We start from the raw sequence: 24,512 nt of genomic DNA on the forward strand, positions 1-24,512 counted from the left end.
CACCCTCAGTAAGTTTGCAGATGACACCAGGTTGGGTGGGAGTGTTGATGTGCTTGAGGGTGGGAAGGCTCTACAGAGGGATCTGGACAGGCTGGATCAACAGGCCGAGGCCAACTGTATGAGGTTCAACAAGGCCAAGAGCTGGGTCCTGCACTTGGATCACACCAACCCCACGCAGCGCTACAGGCTTGGGGAAGAGTGGCTGGAAAGCTGCCCGGCCAAAAAAGACCTGGGTGTGCTGGTTGACAGTCTGCTGAATATGAGCCAGCAGTGTGCCCAGGTGGCCAAGAAGGCCAATATCATTCCTGGTTTGTATCAGAAATAGTGTGGCCAGCAGGACTGTGATTGTCCCTCTGTACTGGGCACTGGTGAGGCCACACCTCGAGTACAGTGTTCAGTTTTGGGCCCCTCACTACAGGAAAGACATTGAGGTGCTGGAGTGTGTCCAGGGAGGGGCAACCAAGCTGGTGAAGGGTCTGGAGCACGAGTCCTGTGAGGAGCAGCTGAGAGGAATGGAGTTGTTTAGCCTGGAGAAAATGAGGTTGAGGGGAGACCTTATCACCCTCTCTACAACTACCTGAAAGGAGGTTGTAGCGAGGTGGATGTCAGTCTCTTCTCCTAAGTAACGAGTGATAGGACAAGATGACATGGCATCAAGTTGTGCCAGGGGAGATTTAATTTGGATATTAGAAAAAATTTCTTCACCAAAAGGGTTGTCAAGCATTGGAACAGGCTGCCCAGGGAAGTGGTAGGGTAACCATACCTGGAGGTATTTAAAAGACGTGTAGACATGGCACTTAAGGACATGGTTTAGTGGTGAACTTGGCAGTGCTAGGTTAACGGTTGGACTTGATGATCTTAAAGGTCTTTTCCAGCCTGAACAGTTCTATGATTCTATGCTTTTTAACAGGTGGTACATTTAGAAAACATATTCTTTAAACACACAAGTCTTACTGATGTCACATGTGACATCTGAAACATGAGCGCAGTCTTATCATAAGCAAAGAACAACAGCATGAGGAACACAAACTACATTTTTCACAAGGCAGTGAGGCAACTCTGATGGTCACGGAACAAAGTTGAACTGGCTTTTTATCCTGGTTTGCATCTCTTGTTCCTCAAGTAAAATTTTTTTGCTTTGTGTTAAATGAATACTCGTGGTGAAATTTTTCTGTGAAAAAGTGCAGTTGTGGGAAATCTACTTTTCCCTTTAAAAACAGTTTTAAATGGAAGCCTTCAGATAACCCTACTGTTCTACTGATTGCTTTTTTATGATCTTTCAATATTTTAGTCTGTAATGTGAATTTATGTCTTCACAGCTGTGGATTATTCTTTCCAACATACTGAGAGTTTTATGTAAGAAACTAAGAGTTTTATATTAGGGATGGAGTCTAGAAAAGTTACAAAAAGACTAAGCAGGTCTTTTTGTATTGCAGAGTGTTTGGCTATAACATACATAAAGCTAAGATGTGAATAAAAGTAAATTAAAAGCACCTTGTTTTTAAGTTCATTCTGAAGATTGTTTTCTGTATTACACCAGAAACAGGGAAAACTTTATCATCCATTCAAAAATGAGATTTGTTTGGAACTTTACTTGAACATCTACAAAATACAAAAAAAAATTTTGTTTATGGAAAGCATAATATTTTGGTACCAGATGAATATGTGGTGGTTACAGATTTCACTCCATCAGAAATTTTTAACAAATATGATTGTTCTTCAGAAGAAATTTATAGCAGCCTTTGTTAAACGTAACACATGATGTTGGCAGATGTCATCAAGCTTTTAATGACCATGAGATGTACCTTACCAGCAGGATTAACGTAGTTAAATGTATTCAGCTGCCTTAATTTTATGATTAGTCTTGGACACTTTCATTTTTGGAATATCTGTGGTACCAAATGGTTTCATATTTTTTGTAAATGCTGTTTTGCTATGTTGTTACTATCTTTTTTCTTAAATAAATGCTAAGCATTTTTGGAGAATGTGGTTAATATTTTAGAATCTCACAATACACTCTAACTAAAAGTCTAGATTTCACAAGTTCCTTCAGTTTGAAAATTTATTAGTCCTTCCCTCTTCACAAAAGACAGCTGGCAGCTGTCTCATTTCCGTTATTCTCTTGGCTCCATGAAAGAGAAACAAAATGTTTTATTTCATGGTTTATGTATTTAAAAAGACAAATATTTTCTCTTACAGGTCTTGTATTTTTTAGATTGCATTTAAGTTTCAAATTATTTTCATATTCAGAGATACCAGGGTTTCTTTTCCCCAGTATCATTTGCTGTTTTACTACATAGTTTTTGTTTCATAGTACATTTGAAGTTTAATTCTTGGCTTTTTGTAGCGTTCTCTACATATCAAGGTGCCACGCTTAGATCACTGGTCGGCCCGGACCAGGGAAAGAGACAGATAACACACACAGTGTGAGCACCAACTTCCGCCTTTTATTGCGCAGTTAATTCCTTTTATACTAACAAGGGGAGGCGGGATTACAGGTACATCACAAGGCTGCGACTAACCCTCTAACTTTCCGTGACATCGCGAGATCTTCCGAACACCGAACCCTACAGTTTTTTTCACACAAGTATCTATGTTCATTGTTTGTTCTTCAGGGCTGTTGTAGGTGAATGCACTGGATAAATGAAGAGAGGTTTATTTGTTATTGCAATACACAAATTTCTTGAGTACATCAGTGCCTTAAACTTCAGAAGGACTGGAGCAGCTATGTCAGTCTGTGTATAGAACTAGTCATTATCTAAACCCTGATCTTGATGGTTTTAAGGCTATCATCATCACAACTCATCACACAGGCACACACATGCACACACACAGAGATTCCAGATGCCTACATGTAATTGTTAATTCCAGCAACTTCAGTGCTGTGCAAGAGCTATTTTACAGGAACAAAAGGACTCTCCCATTTTAATGGCTACTTAATTCTAGTTTCCATGGAAATATTTTGAAGGGAAAAAATAAATAACTGCCACTGGCTACTTAAAGGTAATGGAAAATGTCATGCGTGAAATTATAAAATGGACAGAAGCAGTTACAAAACTGACAAAATGACTAGAGTGAAATATTTGAAATAACATGCAAATGATATTTTAGGAGAAAAAAGTAATAAAAAAATTGAAGTTTTCTCTATGAACATTTTGCAGCACAAAACCTCCTAGGCAAAAAGCAAGGTGGTCATTTGTGTTACATAAACTTCAACAACCAAATTTCACCATTTAAAAAAAATCTGAAGGTTTGATTTAAAAACATCTGTTTGTTAGCCTTTTAAAGTAAATGTACATCTGTGTTTTTTTCAATGATGTTTTATATTTAATGATAGCTTTCTTTAAGGGGGGAATCTGAAAAGTACGCAAGACTTGGCATTAAAACTTACTCTTCTAAGTTTGTGAAACTCGTTATATACCTAGGATGTAGGGAAACTGTTTTACCTGCCTGATCCTTAGGACCTTTTGGGGCACATGGCCTATGCTGTACTGTCTCATGCAGTGCTGCATCCTCCAGGAGTCCCTGCTCCTCCCACTACTTCTTGATGGTTAAGTATCTTTGAAAAGGTAAGAGTTGTCATATTGCTGGACGATGCTTATCTGAATTTCAGTGATAGTATAGGCAAAAGACTAAACATTTATGATATGACTGTTAAAAATCAGAATAGTCCAAAAGAAGAAAAAGAACTGCAAACCAGTCACAACCAGTCTACCTGCTTTCACTTGCTTCAAAGCACCTGCACAGCAGCAAGGAAACTGCGTTGCTGCAAGCCAGATCCAGCCAGCTGAAGCCAAACTCCACCTGTAAGAACAACATAAGAGAACATGTCAAAGAGATGCAAGGTAAGGTTTGCTTTGCTGCATGCATAGTGAGCAGGACTTTAGGGACGTTAAGAGCTCTCGCAGTACCATTTCTGAAGAATCTGCTGGAGTGTCTATCTGGTAACTTAGATTAATACAGGTTTTCTATGTTTTGTGACTGATGTTAGCGTTAAATTAATGAACAACTTCTAGTTTGTCTTTTATTCACCCTGGAATTTGTTTAATATATATGCCAAAGATCTTACTCTTCAGTAATTATTTGGAAAAGCATAACTATTTGGTGTGCTAGCATTAAGCAGAAGCTGTCAGTTTATGTCACAAAGACCCTTTGATGGCTCTATCACAAGATCCCCATGATCGTAGTTTTACAGAGGAGCTTATACTTATAATTTCAAATGAGTTTAATATTTAAATTCCTACAATGTTAGCTGGATTTTTTTGTTCTTTCACTTATTTTGTTGTGGAACTAAAGTTATTGTGGAGCATTTTAAACTATAAATTTGTTTTGCTCTGTTTCATAGGATTGGTTTAACTTCTGGCAGCTGTCCATAGAGTTTTGAGTTCCTTAAGTATAAAAAGCCCAATCACACTGCATAGGATTAATAGAACTGGCAGCTCCAGTGACCTGTAGTGATGGGAACACCAAAATCAACCTCCTGAAGAAGTCTAACATTGACATCTTGTTGAAACAATAGTTCAGAGGACAACAACATGGTCTTTAGACTAAGACTTCATTTTTAAAACCAGCAGTCTATACAACAGTTCCTAGCAAATAAATTTCACAGTGATATTATGCTACTGAGAAAACTTAGTTTCAGTTGTTTGTCACTGTAATAGGTAGTAGGTCTTTAGTCAAAGTGTTAAGGGAAGCTGGATCCCGTGGACCTTTGACTGAGCCAGCAGCGAGTCTGAGCTCCAAAGGTGCAGGTGCCTGTGGGCACACATACATTCGTACAGAGATGGCCAGACATGCTGATCAGCCCAACAGGGTGCAATGCCTTTACCTGCACCTAGGTAAACATGAACAACACTCTCATACATTTGAGCATGAGAGGCCTAGTCCCACCCCTGTTCTCACCTGATTGGGATGAAAGTTCACTACTGACTCATGTGTGGACCCTCTCCACAGGCACACCCACATTTGCACATCTTTTGATATTAGCATGGGCTCTAAGACTGCCTAATACCTATCATCGGATTTCAGGCTCAGTCTTCGCATCAGTCTTAGGATGAGAGCTTGATCTGTGAGCATATGCGTCTCCTCCTACTCAGTGGTGAGTCCATCTTCAGTTGTGAATCGTGCACCTACCCAAACACAGAGAGCATAAAGTAAGATGACACAGCGAGAGCTAGGGAAGGAGTTTAACAAGAAGGCAGAACAACAGTGCTGATGAGGCAACAGCTGTAGCCAGACAAGTTACTGACTACAGCTTGTTGAAACGGTACAAGCCCCTTTTATCCTTTCATTTCCACTCCACTTTCCCAGACTTGTTGCACCCCAGCTCATCTGATCCTTCACTTTCACCTGTTCTTTGGAGACAAAATAAGATGAAAAATCTTGTGGGTAAAGAGAAGGACAGGGAGATAGCCTGCTAAGTACTGTCACAGGCTCGACTTGAAGAAAATTAATTTAATTTATTGCCAATTAAAAATAGAGTGGGATAGTAAGAAACAATTACAAAACTAAAAACACCTTTTCCCTTTCCCCTCTTCCCTCTTTCTTCCCAGGCTCAACTTCACTCCTTTGTTCCCAACTCTTCCACCTCCTCCCCCTGAGCAGCACAGGGGAATGGGGAATCAGACTATGGTCAGTTCATGACAATTTGTCTCTGCTGCTCCTTCCTCCTCACGCTTTTTCCTTGCTCCAGCAAGGGGTCCCTCCCATGGGAGACAGTCCTTCCTTAACTTCTCCAGTGTGGGTCCTTCCCACTGGTAGCAGTTCCTCATTAACTGCTCCAGCATGGGACCTTTCCACAGGGTGCAGTCTTTCTTTCAAGCACACACTGCTCCAGCGTGGGTCCCCCCCAGATCACAGGTCCTGCCAGAAAACCTGAGACTGCATAGGCTCCTCTCCACAGAAACTGCTCCTGCGTGGGATCTCCATGGGCTGCAGCTTCTTTCAGGGAACATCCACCTGCTCTGGTGTGGGTCCACCATGGACTGCAGGGTCCTTCTCCACTGTGGACCTCCATGGACTGCAGGGGGACAGCCTGCCTCACCATGGTCTTCACAACGGGCTGCAGGGGAACCTCTGCTCTGGTGCCTGGAGCATCTCCTCCCCCTCCTTCTTCACTGACCTGGATGTCTGCACCAAGGGTTGTTTCTCTCACTTGTTCTCACTCCTCTCTCCAGCTGCAGTTTCTGTGTCTCAGCAACTATTTTTTCCCTTCTTAAATCTGTTATCCCACAGTCACAACCACCATCGCTGATGGCCTTGACCTTGGCCGATGGTGGGTCCGTCCTGGAGCCGGTTGGCATTGGCTCTGTCGGACACGGGGGAAGCTTCTAGTAGCTTCTCACAGAAGCCACCCCTGTAGCCCCTTGCTACCAAAACCTTGCCATGCAAACCTGATACACATCCCCCACTCCATCTTTAGTAATATGTTTTCCACTTTCTGCTATTTTTTAGTCATCTTCTTAAAATAGAGAATATTAAATTACTCATTCTAAATTGGAAAACTACCATAGTAAGTAGAAACATGGAGAAAGAGTAATAAATGTTTCAAATAGATCAGTTCCAGTGGTGTTTATAATAAGGATGGGGTAAGAAAACAAACAAACAAACATATTTATCTATTGTGCATGTATATTTACCAAAAATCTTATCCAATCAAGGTACAAAAAAAATATGGGATCTGTTTTGGGGTTGTTTTGGGTGAGGTTTTTTTCAGTTAAAAATAACCAGCACAGTGGCAATTTTTTGCAAGATGTGCTAGATGGAAAGAATTGTTAGAGAATCTGGAAAGAATTTGCAATGACCATTTTATAAAAATATTTTCAGGTATTTTTTCCATTTTGAACACAAAACCAAACTTATCCTAGCTCTAAGTGAATTGTTCAGTTCTGGTTATTTTATGGTAGACTCTATTGCAAATGAGAAATGAGATTTATCCAGGAATAAGTAGGAGGAACTTGCATTACAATTGCAGGGTTGACTTCAGGCTTCAGTCTAGCAGTCAGTGATTTTGTATTGAATAAGACCAGGGGTGAGGGACTACTACTTTTGTCTGTGAAGGAGGACATTGCATATGGCCATTAAAGCAGCATGTGCTGCTAATGTTATAACTAAAAATATCTAAATTCTACTTTATACCAATAACATTGCTATAATTCAATATTAATAATAAATAGTAAAGAAGGTATTTTATATACATATATCTCTGTGTGTGGATGTGTGCATGTATACGCTTCTAAACACCATTAGTATGTAAAGGGAGCTATCAATGACATTACAGTAAAAGTATGTGTAAAAGTGAATAGTCACAAAGCTGTAGCACAGAACTTTGACATTAAAAGATAGCAGAGGCATAGAAAATTCAGGAACAGAATGATAACAGCATCCCTAGGGCTATTCATACAAATGACCAATTACTGATACAGAATTGTGTGACAGTCTAATGAAGCTGCTCACATCTAATAGCATAGGAGAGCTTGCTTTAACGTGTATATATACCAGAACAAGCTAGCTGTGCTGGCACCATGATTCAAAATCAGAAAAACGGAACTAATAGAACAGTTAGAACTAATAGAAACATCAGAACTAGTATCAGAACTGGTCAGAGCTATACAGAACTGTCCTGTATTGTACTACTGCATACATTCATATTATTTTATTATCACAAAAGGGAGCTGGTTTACGGTTTTGCTAATTGTGTTTGACTTGTCTGGTTACCAGCCTTCAAGGACTGGTTGTTAAATCTGAGTGCAGCACTAGCTAGTTGAACCCTGACTCCAATGCTGCTTGGGGAAAGTGGGATGCAGAACACCAGGGAAGAAAAACAAATGTACAATACAGCAGATATTTCTTTTCTGTTGCTCTGCTTCTGGGCAACTCTCTAGTTCTAGCTCTGCTTCTAGCAATGCTCCCCTTATTCACCCTGACCCTGGCAGCAGAAAGAGTGAGCCCATGCTCTCCTGGTGTCTTCCAGGTGATCAGGCACTGCTCTGATCACCTCTGTGGCAGGAGCAAGTCCAGCTACCTCTTTCCTCACTGAGGAGGATAAAGGCAGGGACTTTTTGTAGAAAAGACATAAGTGGGTTTGGTTTTCCTAAAAGAAGCACACGAAGTACCTTTGGAAATGGGTTTGCACACAAAACAGATTAAGCAATAGGGAAACATCTGTTCAATCTAGAGGCAGTATTTCACACTGAATTCACCCCTGGAAAATCTAATAGTCTCCACACCTACCCACTTTTGCACAGGCTCTGTGAACCCAACAACAATTTGTTCTCCTACCACCTCTAAACTGATATTTGCCTTTAGAAACACAGTGATCTGGCTCTAACTAGATCTACAGTACTAACACCCAGTTATATAAGCTCCTGCAATTAGCCCTAGAATGCAAATATTTAAATCTGAGAGGGGAAGCCCCTCAAAAATATCACCTAGATATATAGTTCTATGCTTAGGTGGTAAGAGCCTTTCAGGGCTGAGATTTTCCTCATTTGTCTATTGCCAAATGAACCAGCCATGTTTACAGTTACATATCCCAGCAGGTGATGCCAGAAGTTATTGCTTTCAGCTTAGGACAAAGTCTCAAAGATGTGTAATGATGGTGATAGTATTACTACTACTATTTCAGCACCTACTTTTCTCCTTCATGTGTATTTTTAAATAAGCAGGCCATTGGGAGTTTAAGGAAGAGAAAACTTTATTACTGACATTGAGAAAAAGATCTGGGGCTTGGCCCTCTGCTATGTTGTATGTCTGACATCTGGAGACCATTGGGATTTCTGAGAAGACGAATTAGCATGTCCCTGCTGTGGGCCCTGCCAGAAGGGGCTCAGCTATATGGATCCATCTGCAATTCAGGTACCTGATTTGGAATTCTAGATTCTAACCTGCAATCAGAGTGCTAAAATGTTAAACACTGCTAAAACCCAGCAAACTTAAATCTCTTTGTAGTTTGATTTTCATCTGGATAAGGATTGGAATTTTAATGATATTTCAGTGTCTGTCTCCCCAAATGTATTATACGCAAATTCAACAAATATATCTGTCAAATCAAATTGTCATCATATTTGAAATACAAACTTGATTGTGTGCCTGTGTGTGTTTTATTAGAAAAAATAATGGAATATATTCTAAGTTGTAGTTGCTTCTGAAACATTTCAAGACAATTTCAGAACAATGGTACATTTTGCTTTGGGTGTTTTCTTTGCATTCAGTGAACATATGTAAAGAGGTCTTCATTAAGAAAGACTATTTTATTTGTGAAAAAGACATTGACATCCCTTCTAATAGGGATAATCTATAACCATCTATAGCAGGAATAATCCTGTTTTAAGTAACTGTGGGATTACAACCAAGCTCATCGTAACTATAGATACTACAGGATGTGTTTTTGTGATACGTTCTGATACAAGTCCTCAATATTGTTACTTTTTGAAATAATTAATGCCAATAAAGGCATTAGAGTGCATGTTTTCACAAGCAGTTGTGTTTAATGATAGCTTTGCTGAGTACCACAGATCAAAGTTAAGCTATTGGTGTTCATATGAGTTTCAGTAATTTTAAGACTATATTAGTGAGCACTGTAACCTTCTTTAGATAACAGAAAACAGTGACTTTGTTGATAGAGCCTTAATGATTATTATTTAGATAATAGTGGAAGCAGGTTGTGCAGACCTCTTTTGAGAGGACAGAGCTGCAGAAAAGGTGGTAGAACTTGAAGAAAATTGCTGCTTTCCTCTTTTAATGATAATAATTTTTTTTTCAGGGATTCAAACATTTGTAACTTCAGCAGTTGTCTTGCTGAAATGCCCAGGTTGAAGGTAATACCTCTTCTCTTTTGTTTTCTTCCCAAATGAACATCATTATGGGAAAAACAAGTTTAAGTTCTGAAAGCATTACTGAGTTTGTTCAATTTGTGCATTGCCTATGTCAGGATAGGCAGGTCACATCCACATTGTTATAAATTTGATTCACTATCACAACTGAATAATACTTCAAAGGACAGCAGAAGGCCAGATGCTATAGTTTTGTATGCTACAGGAATATTGTGTAGAGCCAGCTGTATCAAATAAATGCAGGGTGGTTTTATAACACTACTGTTCTTCCATATGCTTGGTCCTATAGGCATGTAGCTGAACAATATACAACTTGAGCATGTGTGACAGCTTATTTATGTGTGTACCAGTTCTGTCCACTTTCAACAAAAAACTGGTAGTTTAATCAGGAAACTTCACAGCTGGACTCCTTCGTTCCATTTTGCTTATGGTCCAAGAGGTCTCTGGTTCTAAACTGAGATTTCTAGCAAATATTTACAATATTAAAATTTTATTCTCCTATTCTTCTATAAAAAAGCAATGGGACAGATCCTGGTAGGTTCTGAGTGTTTCCCATAATGGCATTACAACCTATGTTCTCAAAATTTAAGCAGTAGAGCTTTTCAGTGAGTTAGAATACCAATAGTAATGATATTAGCATATATTTTTCAGTGAGAAAAGACAACATCCTCTTAAATGTTTGTTAAAAGAAAACTACAGGCAAAGAGGGTAGCAGTAAACTGTGACAGCCACAGTCTGAATAGAATATTGTCTTCAGTGCATTAAGTTACTATACCTATGAATATGTGTTCCTTTTTCCTTCTATTTTCTCAGTCAAGCCATGCTTAACAAAATTCCCAGGGCAAAAATCTGAAGAAAAACGTCACAAAGTATAAAACCTGGTGAAAATACTATTAATGAAATGAAAGTCATAATCAGTGTATAAGTGGATTTCTGAGTTTGTGGAACAATAAGAACTTTTGTGTTGATATTTACCACAATATGCAATGAAGAATTTACAATAAACCTGGTGAAATGAAAATGTATTATTATGATTTTAAAATTAATTGTCATTAATTTTAATTAATTTGTTGCCAATAATTTTATACTGTAACAGTCAAATCAGCATAGAAAATGGTAACACAGATTTCCAACTCATTTAATATCATATTTTTTGATTAGTATGAAACTTATTACTGTAAAATATTGAGTGGCTGGATGAGTCCAGCATATGAAAAGTAAAATGTTATAAAATTCCAAAGCCTTAAAATTCCTACCATGCCTGCGAATCATCTACAATTGAAATTCAGGGTACCTTTCACAAATTTGATTCTGATTTGAATTGCTAATTATATTTCAATTGGACTCCATTCTAATTTAATTATTAATGCAAACAAAAAATTGATTACTTAAGAAAAGCATATTTCAGAGATTAGTTGGTCAAATAAATCCAGTGATATACTTATATTCATAATCAGTGACACAATAAACTGGTATTTAATTTGGCACAGACTTTCTTCAACCTCTTTCTCCTTTGTCTAAATCAATATTATCTTTAAGACAGTTACAGTTAGATAAGAAAGTGTTAGTGTTGTATATTTGATGTGATCTGCCCTATTCTTAACAAAAAAGGGTATCAGAAATTGTCCATTTGTGTTTCCTTGAAAAGAAAGGGCTCTCCTTTCTGCTCCATTTTTGTAGTCAATATCTAAAAGCTGCAGTTTCTGGATTCCTTGTCTAAACTGAGAAATAGCTAAGCAGCTGATTATATAACTGTGAGCAATACAAGTTTTTAAAGAAGGACTCTGCAGTTTAGGTAATTGAAACCTTTTGGAATAACAATATTTCACATTAAAATACAGCCATTTCAGAGCATGACAACAAAGCATTGGGGGAAGTGGCTTCACAAAAAGAAAAAACAAACAAACAAACAAACAACTGTCATTTGCAATAATTACTGCCTTAAGGTTTCTGCTCAGGCTTGATGAAAATAATCAAAAAAAGATGACCATTCTTTTACCAATCCTAATCATTACTACCAGAAAAGAGGCCCAGTTCTGTACTCCTTACTATGTTCCCATTTTTCAAGTGTGTGTGAAATTTTCCTGAATGGGAAATCAGCATTTGGCTGGTGTTCTTTAATGACTGCACAGGAGCATACTTTATCACAAAAAGGTCTGTAATGACTAAAGTCATTACATTAACATTTTGCTAATAACTTTAGATATATCACTTCTATTTAATAATTCAAAAAAAAATGTGCCAAATAGTGATATTGTAGAGTCTGCAATTTCAACTTTATCTGCAAGACTCTGGTTTAGGCAACCAGTAGCTTCCAGGAAACACAATGAATATTAATTAAGTTTTCAGCTTGTGCTGAGACTTTTAATATGTTCTATGTTTTGGGGAGGTATCAGACTAGTGCATTTATCCTCAATTAGCAGAAATGTCAGTTGGTGGATAAAATGAGTATAAGCTGATGCTAATCAAAATTTAATAACCCCTTCTTGTTATAAAGGATTGTCAGTAGGGAACTGAAATTCACCAATAAGGTAGCTCAGCAAGAAAGTACTTTTGATAAGAGAGAGTGATTTACTTATTATGTAAAATAAACTTGAGGGTCAGCAGATTAACATACCATTCAAATGCCCTGCTATTAACTTTCAATGCTACAGAAGCTTCAAAATCTCACTGGAAATTTAAAGGTACAAAAATTATATGAAATACGCATACAAAGCAAAATAATTTTTATTTTAAGAACATTTCTGTGCACTTGTTTGTTTGTTTTAACAAGTACTAGTGTAATCCTTGGGAAGTTTTTAAGTGTAGAACTTGACTTCACTTGAGGTCTATAAATTGTGATCATATTTTTGTTAAGAAATTGTTCACATTGAGATCAGCTGTAAAATCTGTATAGATTTCACTGAGGAATGCTGTAAATGAAAATGTGCCCTTCCAGTAAAGTTGTTTAAAAATACTATTGGAATGTGGAATATTTAACTTTGAAATCTATATTTTGAAAATTTAATGATATTCTTATGATAAAGTTTTATCAGATTTTGATTTTGGCTCAGAGATATACATGTAACAGCATAGCAACACTGGGGACAATTAAGTTTGATCCAATAAACATTTCCTGACCAATAACAATAGATAGCAAAATCTTCAGAACTTCAAGAGCTTTCAATAGACTGTCATGTTATTTTTACTATGCGGTGCTGGTTTTGGCTGGGATAGAGTTAATTTTCTTCACAGTAGCTGGTACGGGGCTGTGTTTTGAATTTGTGCTGAAGACAGTGTTGATAACACAGGGATGTTTTCGTTACTGCTGAGCAGTGCTTACACAGAGCCAAGGCCTTTTCTGCTTCTCACCCCACCCCACCAGCGAGGAGGCTGGGGGGGCACAAGAAGTTGGGGGGGACACAGCTGGGACAGCTGACCCCAACTGACCACAGGGATATGCCAGACCATATGACGTCATGCTCAGCAATAAGAGCTGGGGGAAAAAATAAGGAAGGGGGGGATGTTAAGAGTGATGGTGTTTGTCTTCCCATGTAACCGTTACATGTGCTGGAGCCCTGCTTTCCTGGAGATGGCTGAACACCTGCCTGCCCATGGGAAGTGGTGAATGAATTCCTTGTTTTGCTTTGCTTGCATGTGTGGCTTTTGCCTTACCTATTAAACTGTCTTTATCTCAGCCCACGAGTTTTCTCACTTTTACTCTTCCTATTCTCTCCCTGACCCCACTGGGTGGGGGGAGAGTGAGGAAGCGGCTGCGTAGTGCTTAGTTGCTGGCTGAGATTAAACCATGACATATAAAAACAATAAATTTTGAGATGAAAATATAGTGCTTTTATTAAATCCAGTACTACAATTAAATATATTGCCAGAGTAACCTGAAGGAGAGAGATTTAAGAAGGTGTACTCCAGTACATAGCTTGATCCTTAATTATTCCATTTGGAATTGAACCTACATCTGCAATAGACAAGGACATCCTTCCAGTGGAGGCATTAACAGGTAAAGAACTGAGAGTCCTTAATCAAGGACAACAACTGATTTAAATTTAACAGAAAATACAAGATGAAAGGTAGTATTAGCATTTACTTACAGGAATAGTATATAGTTCTAGGTATTCCTAAGTTTTGTCAGTTTTCATTACATGAGCCTAGTTTTGTTGTTTATAGTTTTGCCAACATAAAGTCATCAGATATTAATTCCTCTGAGAAGCAATAGAGAAGTGGTTTTATTCTTGGGACAAATCTAAGGCTTAGGAACTTTTCAAATGTAGAACATGAATTTACTTTGTGCATATTATCTGTAGTTGTCTGTCAGATGTACCAGATACATAATTCATAGCCTAATAATACTTGTACTTAGAGCCAGTGCGTTCTTGAAGTACCAGTCATTTTTAAAGAATCCGTTTTTCATTGGTCTGCTTAGCTGCTAGCGCTGTACTAAAGCAATAGGATCTCAGGATGACACGGGTGGGAAAGGAGGTCAGGAGGTCTCCAGTTCAGCTTCCCTGTTAGGCAGGGCCAGCTCTGAGCTCAGACCAGGCTGCTTAGAGCTGTGCCCTGTCAAGGCTTGGCCATCCCCAAGGGTGGAGCTGGCACAGCCTTGCTGGGAACCCGTGCCCCTGTCCAGTCCTGCCCCCCCAGGGGAAAGGGTCTCCTTATCTTTGTTCTGAACCACTCTTCTTTCAGTTCCATCCTCCTGCTATGCACTACTGTGAAGAGCCTGGCTCCAACTCCTCAGTCACTTCCTTGTAGGTGTTGGGGAATGCTGGGAGCCCCCCTTCCCCTCCCTCCACCCAAGCCATCTCTTTTCCAGACAGAATAAGTCCAGTGCCTGCAACTTCTCCTCACAAGGCAAGTGCTTCAGCCCTCTGAGCATGCCAGGGGCCCTCTGCTGATCTCACTCCAGTTTATCAGTGCCTTTCCTGTCTTGGGGACCTGAAACAGGATGCAGTATTTTAGCTATGCCCTAATGAGTGCAGAGTAAATGGAGATGATCACTTCGTTCGACTGTGTTCATACAGCCCAGGATATTGTTGGCCTTCACTGCTGCAAGGGCATGCTGCTGCCTCACGTTCAACTTGCTGCCTACCAGGACACTCACAGCCTTTTCCACAGAGCTCCTTCCCAGAGAGCATAAAATCAAAGAATTAGAAAGTGCTGTGTCTGTGATAACAGTTAGTTTAGGTCCAGTCAGGTAATCACTTGTACATTTAGTCAAGTTTATGCACCAGATAGCCCTATTTCATACATGGCTAAGTGATACCTAATGTTTCAGTCTAAAGAATAGTGTAGGAGTTTAATGAAAGTGTATGCTGAACAGCTCTCCCTTCTTGTGTAAAGTATCTTTTTTTTTCAATAATATGCAAATTAGAAGTTTACTTAAAGTGGGAATTTTTGCACAATAAAATTTCTATTAATACACTTCAACCTTACTCATTAATTCTAATGACATTTAAAAAAATCCAAACCTAACATAAAGAAAAATTATTAATATAAAAACTAATTTAATATTAGGAAAATTTAAATATTAACTGCAACTCATACAGTGGAATTGGTGAACTCAGGAAGAACATTTTAATAGAAATTTGCATGGAAGTCTAATGCAACCTTCCTCCTTTAAAGCATAAGGTAAAAAATTACTGTTCTGTCTTTCGAGTTTTTTGTTTTTTTTGTTTTTGTTTTTTTTTAAATCTGAAAACACCTTATTTATTAGATGGATAATGACAGTGACAAAATATTTACTAAACCTACACAAATGTTTAGGATCCATTCTAAAATCACTGTAGTTCATTTCTGTTGAAAAGGTCTTGAAGAAACCTCATAACGCTTACTACTCCAAAGCAATGGATTGCTGCTGTACCTACTCTCAGTCTAGAGCCAGTTATACACAAGAGAAAACTAAACTGCTCAGATGTTTGTATCATGTTTTAAATGTAAAATCTACTGTAGTCACAATGTAAGATAAGAACGAAAGATATGCTCCTTACTGGGTAATGCTAAGCATTCATCAGAGAGGGACATTTCATTCTTCTAGTAGACAAAATATTGCTTACTAATTAGTTACTTGAAGGAGATGACTGCCAGTACATTTAGGGAAACAGCCTCTCTTAAGACCGTTCTTAAATTAACTAGAAGGAGTTTGGGAAAAAAATATTAAACTAGACCATATCTTTCAGAAGGCTTTTGAAAGGATGACTGGCTATAGGAGCTCAAGAACACCTAGAAAGGAAGAAAAAAAGAAGAAAACTCAACTGCCAACCTATCAGGAGGGAATAGCAAGTGAACTGAGTAGTGCAACACTATGGAAAAAGGTTTAGCATACTTTTTAAAATGTGTTTTTGTAAGCTTTTATAGCTGCTGTCAGTTTTGAATAGTATGAATTAATACTTGTATTTGAATTTTTTTTAGTTTGTTCCTCTGAGGATTCTTTGCCCCTTTCTATAGGCCTCTACAGTACTCAGACTGGCCACACAGAAATACAGATGACACCTCTCTAAGAGTACTGCTCTTTACATAACGCATTTCTTGCTAAAACTATTCTGTCCAACGTATCACAATAGCTGATCATGGTGATTAACTCAAATATCTTTTAAAAATATCCTTTGATGCAAAACAGTATTAAAGCATCAATCAGTCAGCCTCAAATTGTGATTTATTAGCCTTCCAGTAACTTCAGTGATTTTGAATTCTTATTTTCTTTTTCTGTTATGAGACAACTGCTACAGATCTGTTCTGTGAAAGAAAATATGTCTTATTTGCTTCTTTATTCAGCAACTACATATATTTAATGAGTTCTACCATGAATATAGCTGGTATATCTAAAAATATGATTCTTTAACTTCCTTGGAAGGAACACAAATACTAATTTCCAATGCTCTGTGTCACACTGGACTTCTGTGTTATATAAAGTATGTTTTTAAATGTATTTCTACACAGAAAGAATGTGGAAAGACCTCATTGTTTTCCTTCAGTAAGAATGTTGTGTAAGATTCCATTTTGAATTTTCTGTTTGAAATTAATTTTAAAGTGGCAGTTATACTGAAGAAAAACCTATCTGTTTCAAAACACTGTTTGGCTGACCTAACCCTAAGGAATGATCTGAGACCCAACGGGAGTAGAGATTAATTTACTGCAATGAATCTGGTGTCTCTGTAGAACTATTCAAATGTGTCAAATGCACTCAAAATGCTTCTATCTTTTAGTGCCACTGATCCAAGTTATAAACCTGATGAAATATTTTTCTTCATAGTGCTTCAAAACCAATTCTTTCTTTTTCTGAAACTGAAAACAGATATAGTAATGACACACAGGGAGCAATTCACTTACCTACACACAGGTAGGGAGTACTACGTGAAATATTTTAGAGTTTCTGAGCTTACCATAGAGGATGAACAGATAAGGCACTAACCTCCAAGAGATCTGCACACTTCTACAACAGCAGCCAGAGCCTGGACTGTATACCTTCTGGAGTCTCAAAAGACACTGGGCATCTATGCTTACTCAAGTGAATTGAGCTCTCAGTCTTTATGTACATTAGGTTTTACTCTGTGGTGGTAAGAGCATGTGGCATTAAAGATCAGCAGATGTATTCAGTTCCAACCTCCTTTAAGAAATAGCAGAACAAGAACTAATGTTCTGAGGATTCAGATATCAATGTAGAAGAGTTTGTCTGTTATTCATGGCCCAAGGGTATATCCACCCCCCCCCTTTTTTTTTTTTTTCTTTATCAGACTCCCATTTTTGCCAAGTTTTTAGCTTGACTTAAGGCATAGATTTCAGCCTCAAGTTAGAGATGGAACTGATAGGAACTGTTGTATAAGTTGCCAAAAGGTAGCTTTGATGAAACTTGTCTCATTTATTATGTAAAAGATGCTTAAAAGGAAAACTATTATCTAGCTATAGTGCAGTACTAATCTTTCAAAGATTAAAGGTCTGATCTAATTCATACAGAAGTCAGTTTAAAGGTGCCCACAGAGTTGAAAAGGACTTGAGCAAACCCCTGAGATTATAAGAATAAAATTAATAACATCTTGCAATAACAAATGCATTTTTCCTTTTTTCTAATTGTATTTTAATTGTGACAGGCTTTTTTATAATGCTAATGAAGGGAATGACAACATATGGAAAGTTGCTTTTCAACTGCTAAAAATTTGCTTGGTTAACTGAGAGGGAAAATAATTTTTTATTAGCTTTTATGAAATATCACCCTCTTTTATAAACTAAATGTATATGTATATGCATATATAGACAAAAATCTTTTTTTTTTTTCTAATCCAAACAACATATATAAAAATAAATCATTCTAGGACTTCCCTTTTGCCTAGAGTACTACAGGCTAATTCCTATAAATATCATTTGTTAGTCAGATGGAGTATATGTGCCAATGGCATTCTGGAAGAAAGAGGCAGAGGAAGATAGAGACCCTCTGGTCAAATATTCTTGTCTGTATGTGCAGCTAAATTCTGTTGTAATTCACAACCAACAAGGCAGTTAGAGAAGAACTGTGGAACATTCAAGTTTTTAAAAGAAATTTAAAAATATTGTGTAAGATATTGTAGGTTTTCAGCTCAGAAGTCCCAATCCCCCACTTGAAAACTCCTAATTTAATCTATTGTTTATATAATTGTTTATAAGTTATTTATAACTATTGTCTATACAATCCTTATGAGATACCAACTGAAATCTAATGGAAACTTTTCACTGACAGGGCATTTATGGAGTCTTTGACCCTTGACCTCACCTGAGGCATGTAACTGTGGTATCTAGGACAAGAACACAAATGCTCTAACATCCTTTAAAATATGGCTTTCAGTAAATTTTAAATATTTGAACTTACTCTTTATGTTCACTGAATAAATTATATTGATAATAGGTCAGAGTATTCAAAACAAAGACTGGAAAATATTCATATTATTCATTTTACTTAGCATTATCTTACATAGTTTCAATGAAGTTGAAAGTCGATGAAAGATTTATACCCTTTGGATCCACTCAGTTGAATTAGATTTAGTATGATTTTCAATCAGTTTGATGATGAGAAAGGAAAAGACATAACAAGAGTAAGACCAAAATGAAGTAGATGAATTTTTGATGATTCATAGGAAAACTCTAATATCTTGCTGGGGCATTGCATTCTTTTCAAACCAAACACTTTCATGTTAAGTGTACCTAAAGATACCTAGCACATTGTAACATTGTAGACATCATGCTTTCTCATAGAGGTTGTTTTTAACCTCCTTTCAACCATGGCTGTATTTATCTTTTCACATTTCACACAAGAACTATCTCCACCTGAGGAGGAAGGTGATATACCTATTCAACAAAGAGAAAGGTTTTCAAATGAAATTAAATCTCAGTTACTATATACAGTATTCTTATGTTCTGCCTCTTTCTTAGCATCCTAAGAAATTCACTGTGCATGGAGTCAGTAGATAGGTACAAAGCATCTTAATCCTCCTCCCGATACAGGAAAACAAGTCTGATAGGAAATTTAAATATTTTAGTTATAGACACATCTTTGAAAAAGAATAACATGATAAAGATCAAAAAAGCAATTAGTATAAACTGACCCTTGCTTCTCTTCAAGCACCACATTGAGACCCTCAGTCGTGATTTCACTATCATTTCCTTGACCATGGTAGTCTATGAAGGCAGATTATGTAAGTGTGGTGAAGGAACACAATTTTCACTGTTGCATGTGTAGGTGTTTAAGCTTCCCTAGAACCAGATTTGCATAATTATACATATAACAGTTATAGGGCTGTCTCTTAGTAGGTGGAATGACAGTCTTGGGGTGGGTGGGGGAAAGACAGCCTTTCAGGTGTACAAAAGCTTATTCAGATTAAACAGGGTTTTGCGTTGTGGTGAATAGATGAAAAACATTTATAAGGCCAAGTGAGGTTTCTTGCCAATGTTCAACAGAGTTTTTCATGTTTTCTCCAGTGATGCTGGAAGGGCAAAGAGCTCAGGCAGTCTGCAACCCTGGGCCATTAAGATGCTTTCAGTAACTATGGAAGGAGGGACTATGAAGTTGGCAAAATAAATGAAGCATATAAGATGAAGGATAGGGGTATGAGTAACACAAATTCAAAATAAAGTCAGTTCCTCACAAATGAGACAGAAATGCGTAGATTTCTTTGGCTTAGTATTTAATAAAATTATGTAGTAGGAATAACAAAACCCACATAAGCACCATTTCACTCAAAAAACTATTTAGAAGCAAGTAGTTTTATTTTCAGCATTCCAGTCCTTCAGGACTAGGTTTGGTAAGCCAGTAAGAGCCCATAGTTATGACACACTAGACTCATTCTCTCTTAGCTTTTTTTTTTTGACAGGATATAGTAAATAGAGACATCTTGATAAATATAGCTTTCCCATATAATAATGACAGTTGCAAGCTAAAACACCACAAATAGCCAAATTGTCCCCCAAATCCTTGTAATCTTTAAATTTAATGGAGTAGTGTGCCAGACTGGTCAGTTCCACAAAATGGTGGTGCTACTGTCATTTATAAACATAATTTTGATAATTATTTTGCAACATTTTATTTAAAAAATGTTAATAAGGAGAAAACAACGTCATGTTTTTATTTTTATGATTTTGACATATAAAAAAATAAATACATTTCTTTAATGTTTAGCAGTGTTAAGGGGAAAATGTAAATCTGTAACAAACATATGGTCAGTATTTGCAATGATATGTTCAAACTACACATATACAAATTCCATATGTTTTTAGAAATAACAAGTCCTGAAGTGTTCATGTTAATTTGCAGTTATGCACAAAAACAGAAGTATTTTTCAGGTTGTTTTGCTGTTCTGGTAAACACTGCTATCTATAAATGAATTTACAAAGGTAGTGTAAACTAGTTAGTCACAGTACCTATGTTATTGACAAAAGTTGAATAACTAAACTATCATTATAGTTATGCATAACCATTTGCAGAGTTTATTAAATACATAGTTTGTCAATTTTTTTCAAGTTTTTGCAGATAATTGAATAAAAGCCTTTTTTTCCCTATCTACTAGCTGCTACTGAGTTTTAGTGGCAATGGCTAAGGCGAGAATATGAAATTTTTACTTACTTTTCTGCTAATAGTTTATAACAGGTAGTTTGCTGTACTGATCACTGAGACTTGGTATTTTTCTCTTCTCTCTTCTCTTCTCTTCTCTTCTCTTCTCTTCTCTTCTCTTCTCTTCTCTTCTCTTCTCTTCTCTTCTCTTCTCTTCTCTTCTCTTCTCTTCTCTTCTCTTCTCTTCTCTTGTTTGGGTACCCAGTTTGATACATTTTAAAAATAGATGTGATTTTCAGAACGGGCCATTGACTGCTGATTAAAAAGTTGCCTCCTGAGTCTCAGTGGAGTAAGTCAGAGCAGAGAGCAGCTGACAACTCTTAAACCAAAATGTGTTCTTAAGAGGTCATTTACAAAATCTTCAGGTTACCTTTCTTTCTGTACACTGGTATTCTTCCAACTGAAGCCACACAGATTTAGTAGGCAGTTAAAATTTTAATAGTTTGAGTCTTTTAGATCATACAGAAAATATATTTAGAATTGAAGAAACAGTTTTGCATTGTTACTTTGTTTTTGAAGACTTCTTTAGTTTACAGTTTTGAGTTCCTGAATAAAAGTCCTCTTTCTTATCAAATAACTTCTTTTCTTATCAGAGCTGACAAAAATATAGAAATAGAGAAAAACTATTCAACTGAACTTGTGTGTTTCATACTGCTTTCCCCTACAGCATTTCTTCAAAGTTTAGAATTTTCTTTTGTCCTCTTGATGAATTCAGTTCATATAAAAGCAATAAGAAAACAAAGGAACCTGAAAATAATTATACACATGATTTTTTTTTTTTTTCTCCAAAGACTCCAATACATGTTTGCAATTTCTTTCTTTCCGAAAGAAGCACTGGATTCTCTGCTCTCATTTGACACACTAGGATAGATTTTGTAGAGAAAAATGGCTATTGATTGCAAAAATGCAGGACTAAGAGTGTGTGTGTAACACAATACCAGGCATCTTTTAAAAGGTACTGATTTTCAGAGAGTACTGATTGATAGGGACTGAAATATACTTTAGTTTTGATTTCAATATTATGTCAGATTTTTAGGAATTCTATATCTTTTAACATAAAATGGGGCAGGAAGTGGAAATGGTTCTTGAACTGACTGTGCTTCTTATGAGGACATAATTCTTGTTTAAAAACTGACATGTAAAAGTAGATTGACTTTTCAGACTGGATTCCTGACAAGTTTTGGTAGTCTACTACTCCTAGGTTACTTACTGTCATTGTTCTCTGCACTGTGAATGGTAATGCATGTAGTGTATCCATTTGTCTAATCTCTTTCTTTCTAACTTTTTAAGCCAATAATGAAACCTACATGCTTATAAATATGGTAGAGGTTTCAGTTTAGTTTAGCCATACCAACTGTTGTTTCTGCTGCGTTACAGCAGGTCAGTACTGCTGCATTCATTTATGTCATTCCTCAACAAACCTGTAAACTGTCCTAGATCACAGAGCAAGAATAATATCAGCGTTGAAGGTATATGCAATTTCTTGTAGAATAAGGTACAAATATGCAATTTCTGACAGTGGGTATTCATAAAAACATTTTTATGAATCACTGAATTCAACTTTATAATTAAAGAACTAAAAATGGATACACTTCTGTGGAAAAAAAAAGCTAAAATAATTTTCCATGTGTCATTTATTTCCTATAAACAAGGAGAAATGTATTAAGTGTAAAACCCACCTTCATTTCATACTTTTAATTTTATTTCTTTACAAATGTAAATAATTTTAAAATCAATCATTCAAAGTATTTAACAAATGCAGAGGACATTTTGTGTAAAATTGCAAAATATGGGTCCAATCCTATTTTTCTGCCCCTTTTCCCCATCTTTTCCATCTATTGCGTGCAGTATCTAGAGATATGGAGTGGTCTATGCCTGTTAGTTATTCATCTACTATACTGCAGTTTGTCTTTTATAATGTCTATACATTCTGGTCAATAACCAGAACTCAAGGAGATAGTTCCACCCCCAAAAGAGACAATTCCATGTACATTTTATAATGTGTGTAATTTATAATTAAGGGTAGCACATATTACAACTTTTTGCTTGATGGGTGTGAGAGGAAGGTTAATTAAATCAACCATTTCTAATTCAAAGGTAACTCTACTTAAAAATAAACATATTTTTTAAAGAGATTCCACTTCCTTGTATACCTAAAACCTTTCATTTGTTCATAAATGCAGGCTTGCATAAACGGGGGTTTGTGTCCTTTCAGCTTGCTGGTAGCACAAATATTTTCACCTAAGGCCAAAAATATCCATGTAGTCTTGATTATCAGTAAGGATATCCAAGCAAATGATAAGATGAAAGACAACAAATATTTTCCTTATTCTTAAAAGTAAACTTTTTGATGATAAGGAAGATTTGGGAACATTCATCTGAATCTTTCCTGAAAAAGATATCAGGTTCTAGCTATCAAGTTATGCTGTGTTCTGTTTCTGTGCACTTTTTGCTCTATTCCACCAAAAGAGTGAATAAAATGCCTGCTCAGTCACCAACCTTAATCTACTGAAATTGGCTAGGATTTGGAGGTGAGCAACACAGATTAGAGTATAGTAGGTGACAACCATGAATCTATAACCTGCATACTGGAGGAAAAGGAAACATATAGCCAAGGAATTTAATATAATGATAATTGTTTTTCATGTTAACCTATCAGAACCTATAAATATTGGAATTCAACAGAAAAAACTGTGACATTCAGCCATCACAACATTTAAAAAATCACAACAACATTCATCAAAATTTTATTTTGAGGAAGAAAAGAAAGTGTTAACTATGTTAAAACATGTTAGTTTAACAAGAAAAGCAAATTTAAAAAGTTGAAGGTAGATTAAAATGCAATGTTTAGAATAACCTAAATCTTTGTATTTTACTTCAGCAGGTGAGATCATTTTAGCAGAGAATGTATCTTTTTTTTTTTTTTTTGGTTCATTATAAGTGTGATAATAGTTGCCAAATCAAATTTCTGTCATCTGAAATAGAGGATACTAAAGCACAAAGTACCATAATCAAGCTTTCAGAGAAGAAATAGAGGAGTATGTATTAATAACTAAGCACAGAAATAAAAATAAGATTAGTTACTGAAAAATTGTTCCTGTCAGGTTTACCATATGTTTTAATGGGACTGCTAGTAACACCTATGATCACTAAGCTAAAAAAGGGAGAATAAGTCTAACAACCAAGGTAGCAGATGGTCCATGATCAGTAAAAAGTGATTCATTACAGAAACATGTCCAGAATTATTTCATTGCCATTGCCTTGTCAAAATCCTGATAGAAATTCAACAAAATTTTCAGCATATGTGAATCAATGGCTGAAATGCTACAAACTTGGCCAGAAAATGTAAATTTGAAAATGCACTGGTGAAAATTGGCAAACTTTATGAAACTACTTTATTATCCTAGGTAATAAAGTGGAACGTTGATACAATTAATGAGCTGTAAAAGAGGTCTAGTTCAATGTACAGGAAGTCATGATGAATTAAAGAGCAAAAAGAAAATGCTGGGCAACTGTAGGTCACCAATCATTTTTTGATGCATTTATTGTCATTGCCAATAACAAATCTAATATGAAATGTAAAGAAAATGACATTTGTAACACAGTGGTGT

Source organism: Buteo buteo, chromosome 3, assembly GCF_964188355.1.
Source record: "Buteo buteo chromosome 3, bButBut1.hap1.1, whole genome shotgun sequence".
Taxonomy (NCBI): domain Eukaryota; kingdom Metazoa; phylum Chordata; class Aves; order Accipitriformes; family Accipitridae; genus Buteo; species Buteo buteo.